The following is a 14,994-nucleotide window of genomic DNA, read 5'->3' as shown; positions in this document are numbered from 1 at the left end:
ATTTTTTAATAGATTTAATAAATTTCTAAAATGAATGACGTAATTAAATTGGAATTAAAATAGAATAAAAAATCTTTGATTGTAATTAATTAGGCTGGATTAATTAGATTCAAAAGTAATCTTGTATTAATCATATCGTAAGCACTATTTACATGAACGAATGTAGCTTATAGATGACTATTTAGGAAGTACTTCCTTTATGTTTCCTTGTTATTATTAACAAATTTATAAACATATTTTTTTTTAAATGAAGATATCTAGAGGAAAACAAAAATTATGTGTACCTAAAAACAACATTAAATTAAGTATTTAATGGTGTAATGAAGAAGGCATGATACTTAATGATACTAAAAGAAGTAACCCAAAAAGAAATTTTAGCTTTAAACATTGAATAAAAATTGAAAAGTTAAGGCTAATGTGGAGTCGTTGAGAGGTAAATTGAAAATATTGGTGAATGTCATTCTGAATAATAAGAGTAGACGACATTTTTAATATGCAGAAACTATATTTTGGAAATGGAAATCCATCTCAATTTAACCTGACGTCAAATAAAGATATCATCTGCCGTTTTGGAATGTAAAATTTTCTTAAAAAAATCGGTTTCCTTTTGCCTAATATCAGAAAAAATTGTATTCCTTTTGCTTAATATCAGGAAACATTTCCTTATTGGAAAATTAAGTAAAATCAGAATACGATTTTTTACCGTAACTACATCATATTCGAGGTCTACTCAAAAGAATAACCGAATTTTTTAAATTATGTCTCAACGGAGATATTTAGTGACGTGCGGTTGGCAGGATTATGTTCCACATAACCTCCTCTATAACCACATGTTCTTGGATTGTTGATATCTCGTCTAGTATTCGTGTTATTATTATTTGAGTGCAACGTGTTTAAGTGTTAGTAACGATTTTTGTAATGTACCTTTTTCGGGAGCAACGATATAACATAAAATTTTGTGTGAAACTGGGGAAAACTTTCACAGAAACTTTTCAAGTTTTGAAACAAACTTACGGAGATGATGTTCTGTGTCGTACGTAATGCTGCGAATGATTTTCAGAATTTAAAAGTGGTAGTCAGTCAATTGAAGGTGACTCTCGACCAAGAAGGCCTTCGACTTCAACTGATGACACACACGTTCAAAAAATCAACGATCTGGTACGTGCAAATCGCCGATTGACTGTCAGAGAACTTGCAGAAAGGGTTAGCGTCTCGATTGGATCATGCCATGTCATTTTGAGTGAAAAATTGAACACGCATCGAGTTGCAGCAAAGTTTGTTCCTCATTTGTTGACCGAACAGCAGAAAGAACATCGAGTGGACAATTTCCGGCAGCTCCTTGAACAAGCCGATGACGATGAAACATTCATCTAAAGGATTACAACGGGAAACGACAGTTGGGTTTACGGCTACGACATTGAAAAAAAAGTTCAGTCATCAAAATATCGCACATTACAAATATTTAATACTTAAACACGTTGAACTCAAACAACAATAACTAATTGAGATATTAACAATCCAAGAACATGCAGTTTCTGAGGAGGTTATGCGGAACACAATGCTGCCAACGACAAGTCACTAAATATCTCCGTTAGCGCGTAATTAAAAAAGTTCGGTTATTTCTAGAACAGACCTCCTACACAGTTCCGAAACTAAAAGATCGAGTTAAATATTATGTAATTTTGTTTGGTTGTTATTGCTATTTTATAATTATTTTCACGAAAGAAAATTAGGAAATTAAAATTTGTTTATTATATAGAATTCAGCAAATTGGGATGTAATTTAAATATCTATTATAACATTTTTTTGTTACGAATTTTTTAATATTTATATCGAAAATATTACTCGATTTGAAAAGCTATATTTTTATGTTGATATATATTTTATATCATATGATATAAAATTATAATATTAAATTATATTATAATTATTATATTTATTTATATTATATTTCTAATTGGTAGAGAAAGTTACTTAAACCTTTTTACTTCGTTGTACATTGTAAGACCAAAAATTTGGATTTTGGACTTTCTCTTAACTACAGTAATAAGCCCTCATTGAGAGATTTTCAACGATATATCATAAGTGATACTTATTTACATTGGTTCCAGAGTTATAACTAAGTAAAATTTCAATTAATAAAATATTCGGATCTTACAAGGGGAAAGCACAACGGTTCGATTTCGACTTCATCTTCATTTTTTTAACTTTTTTTTAATTAAAATATATCGGTCTATTAATAATTATTAAACTCTGATTGTAAAAACGATTTTACAAAAAATAATTATTCAATAATAACAATAAAAAAATCAAAAAAATCTGAAGTTATTAGTAAAATAAAATTTTATGTACTTTTAAAAATATGTATATGTAATTTAATAGGCGTACAAGGAAGTCATGTGGTGTCCACTTCGGATATTTTAAATTAATTTTAATCGTTCAATACATACAAAAGTTTTTTTATGTACATTTCATAATTAAATTGATAGCTAGGTTATTTATTCATGTTGTCGAAGTAAACCGATCGTAATTAGATTCAATTCACTATGGTCTGTACTAGGAATATCGCTTGCCATGTTATGTGGGCGCATTGTATATACGTATGTCGCTAGTCATTTCATTTCCCATTGTGAAGATCATATTTCGCTGCCGTTTTCGTATATAAATGGTAAATTACATATCGTAATTTGTGTAGTAAACTTAAATGAATTTATCACAACAATATATCTCATAAATTATGTATTAATATCGTAAAATAAATTTTTTTTTTTGTCTTCAGTCATTTGACTGGTTTGATGCAGCTCTCCAAGATTCCCTATCTAGTGCTAGTCGTTTCATTTCAGTATACCCTCTACATCCTACATCCCCAACAATTTGTTTTACATACTCCAAAAGTGGCCTGCCTACACAATTTTTCCCTTCTACCTGTCCTTCCAATATTAAAGCGACTATTCCAGGATGCCTTAGTATGTGGCCTATAAGTCTGTCTCTTCTTTTAACTATATTTTTCCAAATGCTTCTTTCTTCATCTATTTGCCGCAATACCTCTTCATTTGTCACTTTATCCACCCATCTGATTTTTAACATTCTCCTATAGCACCACATTTCAAAAGCTTCTAATCTTTTCTTCTCAGATACTCCGATTGTCCAAGTTTCACTTCCATATAAAGCGACACTCCAAACATACACTTTCAAAAATCATTTCCTGACATTTAAATTAATTTTTGATGTAAACAAATTATATTTCTTACTGAAGGCTCGTTTAGCTTGTGCTATTCGGCATTTTATATCGCTCCTGCTTCGTCCATCTTTAGTAATTTTACTTCCCAAATAACAAAATTCTTCTACCTCCATAATCTTTTCTCCTCCTATTTTCACATTCAGCGGTCCATCTTTGTTATTTCTACTACATTTCATTACTTTTGTTTTGTTCTTGTTTATTTTCATGCGATAGTTCTTGCGTAGGATCTATGCCGTTCATTGTTTCTTCTAAATCCTTTTTACTCTCGGCTAGAATTACTATATCATCAGCAAATCGTAGCATCTTTATCTTTTCACCTTGTACTGTTACTCCGAATCTAAATTGTTCTTTAATATCATTAACTGCTAGTTCCATGTAAAGATTAAAAAGTAACGGAGATAGGGAACATCCTTGTCGGACTCCCTTTCTTATTAGGGCTTCTTTCTTATGTTCTTCAATTGCTATTGTAGCTGTTTGGTTCCTGTACATGTTAGCAATTGTTCTTCTATCTCTGTATTTGAACCCTAATTTTTTTAAAATGCTGAACATTTTATTACAGTCTACGTTATCGAAAGCCTTTTCTAGGTCTATAAACGCCAAGTATATTGGTTTGTTTTTCTTTAATCTTCCTTCTACTATTAATCTGAGGCCTAAAATTGCTTCCCTTGTCCCTATACTACTTTTATACTACTTTTATACTTTTCCTGAAACCAAATTGGTCTTCTCCTAACACTTCTTCCACTCTCCTCTCAATTCTTCTGTATAAAATTCTAGTTAAGATTTTTGATGCATGACTAGTTAAACTAATTGTTCTGTATTCTTCACATTTATCTGCCCCTGCTTTCTTTGGTATCATAACTATAACACTTTTTTTGAAGTCTGATGGAAATTCCCCATTTTCATAAATATTACACACCAGTTTGTATAATCTATCAATCGCTTCCTCACCTGCTCTGCGCAGTAATTCTACAGGTATTCCGTCTATTCCAGGAGCCTTTCTGCCATTTAAATCTTTTAATGCTCTCTTAAATTCAGATCTCAGTATTGTTTCTCCCATTTCATCCTCCTCAACTTCCTCTTCTTCCTCTATAACACCATTTTCTAATTCATTTCCTCCGTATAACTCTTCAATATATTCCACCCATCTATCGACTTTACCTTTCGTATTATATATTGGTGTACCATCTTTGTTTAACACATTATTAGATTTTAATTTATGTACCCCAAAATTTTCCTTATCTTTCCTGTATGCTCCGTCTATTTTACCAATGTTCATTTCTCTTTCCACTTCTGAACACTTTTCTTTAATCCACTCTTCTTTCACCAGTTTGCACTTCCTGTTTATAGCATTTCTTAATTTCCGATAGTTCCTTTTACTTTCTTCATCACTAGCATTCTTATATTTTCTACGTTCATCCATCAGCTGCAATATATCGTCTGAAACCCAAGGTTTTCTACCGGTTCTCTTTATTCCGCCTAAGTTTGCTTCTGCTGATTTAAGAATTTCCTTTTTAACATTCTCCCATTCTTCTTCTACATTTTCTACCTTATCTTTTTTACTCAGACCTCTTGCGATGTCCTCCTCAAAAATCTTCTTTACCTTCTCTTCCTCAAGCTTCTCTAAATTCCACCGATTCATCTGACACCTTTTCTTCAGGTTTTTAAACCCCAATCTACATTTCATTATCACCAAATTATGGTCGCTATCAATGTCTGCTCCAGGGTAAGTTTTGCAGTCAACGAGTTGATTTCTAAATCTTTGCTTAACCATGATATAATCTATCTGATACCTTCCAGTATCGCCTGGCTTTTTCCAAGTGTATATTCTTCTATTATGATTTTTAAATTGGGTGTTGGCAATTACTAAATTATACTTTGTGCAAAATTCTATAAGTCGGTCCCCTCTTTCATTCCTTTTGCCCAGCCCGTATTCACCCACTATATTTCCTTCCTTGCCTTTTCCAATGCTTGCATTCCAATCTCCAACTATTATTAAATTTTCATCTCCTTTTACGTGTTTAATTGCTTCATCAATCTCTTCGTATACACACTCTACCTCATCATCATCATGGGCGCTTGTAGGCATATAGACGTTAACAATCGTTGTCGGTTTAGGTTTTGATTTTATCCTTATTACAATGATTCTATCGCTATGCGTTTTGAAATACTCCACTCTCCTCCCTATCTTCTTGTTCATCACGAAACCTACTCCTGCCTGCCCATTATTTGACGCTGAGTTAATTACTCTAAAATCACCTGACCAAAAGTCGCCTTCCTCTTCCCACCGAACCTCACTAATTCCTACTATATCCGCATTTGTCCTACCCATTTCCCTTTTTAAATTTTCTAGCCTACCAACCTTTTTCAAGCTTCTAACATTCCACGCTCCGACTCGTAGAATGTTATTTTTTAATTTTCTGGTGACCCCTTCCTTAGTAGTCCCCACCCGGAGATCCGAACGGGGGACTATTTTACCTCCGGAATATTTTACCAAGGAAGGCGCCTCCATTATTGCTATGTGAAAATGCAGAGCCACATTTTCTTGGAAAAAAAGCAGCTGTAGTTTTTCATTGCTTTCAGCTGTGCAGTACTCAGAGGACTGAGTGATGTTGATACGGCCGTTTAAGTCGTCCTGACTCACGCCCCTAACAACTACTGAAAGAGCTGCTGCCCTCTTTCAGGAATCATTCCTTAGTCTGGCTCTCAACAGATACCTCTCCGATATGGTTGCACCTTCGGTCCAGCTACTCTGTATCCCTGAGCACTCAAGCCCCCTCACCAACGGCAAGGTCTCATGATTCATAGAGGAGAAAATAAATTAAAGAGGCTAAACTAATGTAGCTAAAAATTAACTAAATTTTCCGGCGTTTTTCCGACTATCAGTTATTTTCTATTACCATATTGAAAACCTCAAATCAAAATTCCGAATTATGCGTACAAAAGTCGTATAAAATTTTATTTGATTAATATTTTTTGTAATCTAAATTCTTTTGGAAAAATTTATTTCGTGAATAAGTAACTGTAGACCACTTAAAAAGAAGAAAAAACAAAGCGGAATTGGCACTCTGGCAGTTTTTCTTTTTTTAATATCTGAAGAAAGTCGTTTCAAATTCGCATACTAAATAAAAAAAGGAAACAGGTTTATTTACGTGGAGATCCCGTTCAAAATTTTACAAAATGTTTTTGCTTCTTTCTATTAGACTTTTTAAATCTCGTTGCAGTTTCCTTCTTTTTTCATCTTTTTTCCATTGTTTCGAATACTTTTTCATTCGAATCGGGAATGCTTCTTTTTTGCTCTCTGTAAATTTTGTGCGCTGTTCCTTGGTTTTCCTTATCATCTAGTTTGAAATCCTCAATTTTTTTTTCCATAACTGTTCTATCTGTTATTATTTTTTTCCAGTCTTTATTTAGTTTTTTACGTCTTGGTTTACTTCCCGCTGCGACGCTGTTTTTTTTTTATCTTTGTAAAAATTAAATAATTGTTTTGTAAGTCTGTTCTCACTCAGTCTATAAATATCCCCAAAAAGCTCATTCTTTTTTTCGAGATTTCCATTTCTAGATCTTTTATTTCTTTGTTAATTTTTAGCCTATAAATTTTCTCTATTTTTTTGGGTCCAAAAATCTTCCTGGTGATTCTTCTTTTAAAAAAATTTCTTACATTAAACATTCCTAAAAACTCGTTTGCATATAAGGTTTCCGGACAAATTATTAGTTTGTAGTTTAGCGTTATAGGTCAAGAATTTCTTATTTTAAACATCAGCTGTCAGTCTATAAACTGTTTCCATTTTACGAATTCCTTGTTTTTCGAGTACAATTGCTGTTTTTATCTCCCTAGGAGATGTTCTATCAAAGTTGTTTTTTAAAATAATTTTTTACCAAGATTTTTTTTTGAAATAGGTATGTTTCCTTCTCACAAAAAGAAATTGCTTCTTCGTTTTTTTGTGTTACCTTCAAAATTATACAAAAAAAATCTGTAAAAGGTTTTAAATTTAATTTACTTACATTCTTTTGTTTTATTAATTTTTTTAGTGCATCCTTTTTTTTGAGTAATAAAATACAAAAAAAATAAATTATTTTTCATTAAAAATTATCGAATCCTAATTGGAGTATTTTATTATAACACCTTGTTAGAATTTTAATCGAGATCTCTTCCGTTTCGTGACAAATTAATTTTATCGAGATACTATAAAAAAAACCAGATAAACACTGTCGAATTGTTAATTTTCTTTTACGTAACGCAAATATTTAAAGATAAATAAATATTCTAAGAATATACAGACAAAGCTTCGATTTTAAATTACATTTATCTTGATGTTAACGCAAGTCGAAACACGTATTGTAAATATCAAATTAATCGAAAAGGATATCTGCCGATGAATCATTCTATAGAAAGTTTAATATTTTCGTATTTAATTGTAAAACCAATTTATTTTTCTATTATATTAGCTTTTAATTATCCAAATAATTCCGTATTGTATGAATCCGTTTATCGGTAATACACAGAGTTGGATAAGTTATATATTTATAGTAACTACTATACGTACATGAACTATAAATAACTCTTGTGGGGAATGTTTCTTTTTAAAGCTAATATTATAATGTTAAGTTGGATAACGCCTATGTAAATCGGAAGCAGATTCTAAAGTGTACCCTCTGGCATTGTACCTCCTGTTTGTTTAAGTTAACCGACTCTATCTTCAGTGTTTGTTTGTAGTGTGTACATAGTTAATTCTGTTTAATAGTTGCGGTGTGAGTACGTTTTGAGTCCATTTTCATTTACGTGTGCGTATATTGGTTAATTTTAAATACAAATATTGTATTTTAATTTTACATGTATAATAAAATAAATATTTACTTTTAACAAATACACAATGTTCAAATACCTTAGGTAATTATATACTGAATCAAATATTCAGTAGTAAAGGATATATATATAAAATGTTCTAATATCAAATTGTAATTTGATAGGAGGTGTACTGAAACTCCTACTATTTATTTATCTCGTAACCTTGTGTTTTCGTTTACCTTTTTGGTTAAATATTTTTTTGGAACAAGATAAAATCGTACAATTTTTTTGGAAGAATTGATTAATTACTTTTTTTTATATTTTGGTGTACCATAGGTAATTAAAATTTTTATAGAGTAATTTTTAAACATGATACCATAATGAAATGGTCTGATTGTTCATTTACTGTGATTCCTCGAAATTACTTAATTAAATATCGGTGAAAAAAAAAAACAGTGTTTAGTGATACATTGTTTTAATCCTTGGTTTTACTTTCCTACTACAGTTTTATAGCATAAATAACTGTAAAGTAAAATTATATAAATCGATCCAAAATTTAAATATCTGTTTTTTTGCGAATATCGATGTTTTACCTCTAAGACAAAGAAACGTAAAAAAAACCCATAGAAATATCCGAAAGATGTATCAACGTACATATGAAGATATATGTTCGTATACATCATTTGTTCTCAAAGTGGGCGATAACGTTCCCTTGTAGGCGCTGGAGTCCTTCAGGAGGGATTGTTAGAAGGCCCACAGAAAATTGGGGGCGTTCAAGTGGTCTAGGAAGATGATGGCTGATTAAAAAAATGGAAAAAATTATGTTTTCATGATATTTCAAACTAAAATTAAATATCTACACTAGTACAAAAAATTAAAGGGACACCTATATTTTAAGATAAAAAATTATTGTATTCAAACTAATTTAACTTTGCACCAAGAGGCTTAGAGAGACGAATAAAAAATAATTAAAGCTTGAATAATTGAAAACTTTACTTTTTGACAGTATGCTTCAGATTTCAAAAATCATCAAATTAAAAAAAAATGAGTGAGAAAATTTTTTTAAATTTGAAAGCTTTTCTTCGTGCATGATCGAGCGTATGGGGAAAACGAAATTTTTTCAATAAACTGCATTAAATTCGTTTAAAAGCTTACGACTTTATCTTTAATTTCCTGTTTTTTAGTCTCTACGATTTTTCTGAATCGAAATATTCCACTTTAAAGAGAAAAGGTTTTGTCTTTAATGCTGCATATTTCTCGATCTAAGCAACCTATTGACATTAATACGGAAATTAAAGGGTAACTGATCTAGCTTTAATGACAAATTGTGAGGTCTTTAATGTACCGTTTCAGTTTTTGGCTTTTGTTCATTTTGTTCCGAGGTATTGAACTCTTTAAAGATTGAGACTGTAATATGTATCACCCGCTCTTAGCTTAGCCATCTTGGGGTAAGCTGAGAGCGGAAGGAATTTTGGAGAGCGCTAGAAATTGTTTGATTCTCAATGTGGGCGGTGAGCGAAAAAGTTTGAGAATCAATGGTATACTTGAAGATACGTATATATTAACACGTACGTGCCTATGTTGGCCTGTTTATTCTGTTAGCTACCATAACCAAATGAATTATTTCACTTCCAAATACAAGGTTTATTTTTTTTCAAGTCCGATCGGTCGCGAAATAAAAACCCGCGCAAAAATCTGATGAACCTTTGCGCATATGTGTTGCGTAGCATCTCTAGTATGGCCTTCAATCACGTCGCGTCACTTCGTTTAGTTCTGAACACGCAACTAGCCCGTAAACATGTATTCAACAATGGCATCTCCCGTCAAGTGTGAAGTGCGTGAGGTAATTCGATTTCTTCAGGCTGAGGAGTGTTATGCAGCTGAAATTCATCAACGAATAAGTAATGTGTACGGTGAAACTTCAATGAGTGACAGAAAAGTGCGACAATAGTGCAGGAACTTTAAAGCAAGACGTGCAGATGTTCATGATGCAGGCGGTCATTGAAGGAAGCGAGTGTCAACCGAAGATCTCGTTGAGCGAGTGGATGAGTCAATTCGAGAAAATCGTCGGTTCACAATTTTTGTATTGAGTGATTCGTTTCCTGAAATTTCAAGTTCAGCTCTCTACACCGTTGTGAGTGAGAGACTTCAGTACCGCAAACTGTGTGCGAGATGGGTTCCCAAGATGCTGTCCGACCATCACAAAACAATGAGAATGAACGCCTCCCTAACGTTTCTCCAGCGCTACCACAATGAAGGAGAAGATTTTTTGAACAAAATTGTCACAGGGGACGAGACATGGGTTCATTTCGAAACTAAAGAAACAAAAGAACAATCCAGACAGTGGATGCATTCTCATTCTCCCAGTAAACCAAAGAAGTTCAAGCGAACCTTCTCCAACAGAAAGTGTATGGCTACTGTGTTCTGGGACCGGAATGGAGTTCTCTTGGTGGAATTGATGGAACGTGGCGCGACCATCACTGCAGACTCATACTTCGTGACTCTTCAACGTCTTCGAAGGGCAATTCAGAATAAGCTGAGAGGAATGTTGTCATCAGGCATTGTCTTTCTCCATGACAATGCTCGGCCGCACACTCCAGCTGTAACAAAGAATCTCCTCCAGCGTTTTCGTTGGGAAGTGTTTGATCACCCACCATACAGCTCGGACGTGACACCATCCGATTTTCACCTCTTTGCTCGCATGAAACGCTGGCTAGGAGGACAACATTTTGGTACAGACATCGACCTGCAGACCAGCGTAGAAACATGGCTGAAAACACAGGCGGCTCCGTTCTACGACGAGGGTATTGGAAAGTTGGTACCACGCTACTACAAATGTCTAAATCGGAGTGGCGACTATGTAGAGAAATAGCTATGTAAGTACTTGTTACAAATAAAAAAAAATTTATTTTCACTGTGGTTTTAATTTTGTGACCGATCTTTGTGGCAAAGTGGTAGCGTCTTGTCCTTTCATCCGGATGTACCGGGTTCAAATTCCGTCAAACATGGCATTTTACGTACGCTACAAAATTTCTGTTTCATGTTCTCATATAAAAGCTTTCAGCTTATATGATGTATTCATCATTAAAAAAAAATACTTATGAATTTTCTCTTTTACCCGATTTTAGTTTTTTCCTTGAACAAAACTCGCTGTAATTTTGCCAGATGCATAAGCGTGTTCTTCGGGTGTGCAAATAAATCTGAGAATGAAATTCAATTAAAGAAAAAAGAATCGTAAAAAATTGTCTATTTTACTCGATAGGTTGTAGCACTGAAATATCTGATTATATTATACCTTCACGATTTTTCGTGTTTTAATGAATTCATATCACGTTCCACTATACGAATACGACAGTTTAATAAATAGATTTTTATGTTAATCATTATTAAAAAATAATGATGAAGCAATTCTTAAACACGTCGTGCGTTGGCTACGACAGTTGAGAAAAATTACAGATTTTGTACCTACGGCTTCATTGAACAGTCCATAATTATTTACTTCATGTTATATTAAACCTAATGAGGATTTCAATAAATTATTTTTTTTTCAAAAGTTAGCTATTTTTAGCATTTTATTTTGTAAACTTTATAAAATTTACTAAATACGCTCTTGTTTTTCTTCCTGTTTTCAAATGTCAAATATTCTCATAAATAACAGCTGTTGTATATATACTTGGTAGAAATTAGCAGTGAACTATCTAATTTCAGTGTGACTCCAATTTATCTTTTTTTCCTTCAGGCTAGTCGGAGTTTGTCTAGGTGGAGTACAAAAATTAAATTTTCATAAATTTTTTTTTTTAGCCTAATTTCTATACATAGAAAAAAAAGGTGCTTGAAACTCCACAAGTCTATGGAGTTTCTTTTTCTTAAAAATTACGGGACCGATTTTTGCCAATTCTGATTTATGTATTTGGGTTTAAGCAGTGGTTCACTACAAACAATTCCGAAGAAGATGTCATCTATGTTATAATATAAGGATCAAAACACCCTTTATTTTTTGAAAATTAAAAAAAATAATAAAATTTCATGTAGTTTTAAATTAAAGTCTATTTTTTCGATCTAAAAAAAAACCCGTAAGTATCTCTGAAGTTTCCTTTCTATATAATAAGACCAGTTCTATTATTCTTCTTAGACAAGATTAATAATTAATAAAAAATAAGCATCATAGTCACATTTACTGTAGAAATTGGGTTCTAACGTGCGTTCCCATTGATATATTTACTGTCTCAAATATCTTATTAGACATCAGCATGTTAAGCTAAGTTAAATGCAGATATCTTAATAGTGACAAACTTTCATTTTATTGACGGTAGAGAATAGTTGTATAATGAACATCATTACTTTCAAAGAAAGCTACTTAAATTAGTATCGCTAGTATAATTTATTGTTTTACCGTTGGGAATATTCGTTTATAATTTAGGAACGTGAGAGAATACTTTCAAAAAGCTACCCGCTAAAGATTACGTCCCGTTTTTTTTTTTTATAAAAAATATTTGTTGCTGATCCTTCCATTTAAAATAAAAATAAAAAAAATTTGATTCCAATTGTGCTTTACATCCCCGAGTATTAACTATCTTTTTCCTTGTCTTCTAACACTGATTTGTCGCAACGCTGATGACAGAAACTATTAACATCATACAAAATAAAAAATTTCGATGTGGACACCATTAACTTTCTAGTACGCCTATTAAATTATATATACCCATTTCTGAAATGTGAAAAGTACATAATATTTTATTTCAGTAACAACTTCTGATTTTTTTCATATTTTTTACTTCCTTGTACGATATAAAGGAAGTATTGTAATCCAGAAAAATTTCGGTTTTCAGATTTCAATGGAAATATCCATTTTGACTATCCCTGAACCCATTTTGACTAGTTTCGGCGTGACGTCTGTACGTACGTACGTATTTATCTCGCATAACTCAAAAACGATTAGCCGTAAAATGTAAATTTTGAATTTAGGACTGCTGTAACTTCTAGTTGTGCACCTCCCCTTTTGATTGCAATCTACTGGACCAAAAGTGTCCAAAATCCAAAAAGTTTAATTTTTTACTTTTTCTTAACTGCAGAAATAAGCTCTCGAGAGTTTTTCTACAATATATCACAAATGGTACTTATTTGCATTGGTTCCTGAGTTATAGCCAAATAAAATTTTAATGAATGAAATATTTGGATCTTACAAGGGGAACGCACACTAGGTTCGAATCTGACTTCATCACATTTTTTTTTTAATTTAGATATATGGATATATTAATAACTATTAATCTCAGATTGTAAAAAAAATTTTACAATAAATAATAATTCAATAATAACAACAACAAAAATATATGAAAATATATTAAAAGTTATTATTGAAATAAAGTTTTATGACTTTTCATTTAAAAAAAATGTGTTATGTAATTTAATAGACGTACAAGGAAGTCATCTGTTGTCCACATTAGATTTTTTTTTATTGTTATTATTGAATTATTATTTATCGTAATTTTTTTTACAGTCGAAGGTTAATAATTATCATTAATAAATCAATATATTTAAATTAACAAAAAGGAGATGAAGTCTGATTCGAACAATGTGTCTTCTCCTTGTAAGATCCAAATATTTCATTCATTAATATTTTATTTAGCTATAACTCTGGAACCAATGAAAATAAGTACCATTTGTGATATATCGTAGAAAAGCTCTCAACGAGGGCTTATTATTGCAGTTAAGAAGAAGTCAAAATCCAACTTTTTTGGATTTTCGACATTTTTGGTCCCGTAGATTGCAATCAAAAGGGCAGGTTCACAGCTAGAAGTTACAGCAGTCCTAAATCCAAAATTTAACATTTTACGGTTAATCGTTTTTGAGTTATGCAAGATAGTTGTTACTTACAGACGTCATGCCGAAACTAGTCAAAATGTGTTCAGGAATGGTTAAAATGGATATTTCTGTTGAAATTTGAAGTGATGAGAAGCCCGTTAATTTTTTTGTTTTAACCTAATTTTTTTACGAATACTTATAGTTAACCGCTTAATTTTATTATAGTAATATACTCTTTGTTTTTTGAAATGTTATTTTATTAGATTTTTTTTGTTGCCTATCAAAAAATATTTCATAAGCAAATTATACAGATAGACTATTACGTTATTTTAAGTTTTGAAATTAAGATATCAAAATAATGTTAGGAACTAAATAAATTTTACAATACCTTTCTTTATCTGTTGATCAATTGATTATAGGTGTGTATCTTAAAATGATGAATTTTGAAGTTTTTCATAATTCTCTAATTTTAATGTATTCATCATCATTAGCGTTTTTAGATGGACAAAAAATATATTGTCAAAATTTTTCATTTATTAAGAAAGAGATGCTAAAGCAATGTTAATATCTATATAAAATCGCATTAACTATTTTTTTTTTTACTTAATTTACTCAACTGTTTGTTAAAGAATTGTTAAAAACTGTGAGGTATTACTTTTTATTGAAAAGTTGTTATCTATCTGACATAATTTAGGATTTATTAGAAAGTAAATAAAATTTATTAATTATTTGTACGGTTACAGAAAAATTTTTATTTATTTTAAAGGGAAAACGTTTGGATCAATGATAACATTAATTACAATGTATTTAACAATAACTGTGAAAAGATTTAGGAAAAGCTCTCAAATTTTCTGTTTTACATAGATAATTTGTAGGAAAATAAATTGTTGGAAAATCTTACGTATGATATACATACATTACCTTGTTACAATAACCGTTAAGTAAAGATAAGATTTTAGTATACCTGAAGGAAGCTCTCTTAGGTTGTTACGTAATTAATAAATGCCCCCTTAGTTCGGATGTTTGAATCCCTAAAGTTATGAATCACCAATGCTAGTAAGGTGTAAAGGTGTACTGCGTACAATGAAAATAAAACCTTGTGTTGAAGATCGAGACTGCATTACTACCGAACCTGAAAACATTTACACCCATCTAATAGTACAAA

At 31.5% G+C, this 14,994-nt stretch overlaps 1 protein-coding gene across 11 annotated transcripts in view; it reads left to right on the top strand.

Annotated features, from left to right (window-relative positions):
* Positions 1 to 14,994, top strand: part of trio (trio Rho guanine nucleotide exchange factor) — a 1,562,448-nt gene that overhangs the window by 615,087 nt on the left and 932,367 nt on the right. The window lies entirely within an intron of this gene.

This window comes from Lycorma delicatula, chromosome 8 (genome assembly GCF_047948215.1).
Source record: "Lycorma delicatula isolate Av1 chromosome 8, ASM4794821v1, whole genome shotgun sequence".
NCBI classification, from domain to species: Eukaryota; Metazoa; Arthropoda; class Insecta; order Hemiptera; family Fulgoridae; genus Lycorma; species Lycorma delicatula.
This window is presented reverse-complemented; position numbering and strand designations above follow the sequence as displayed.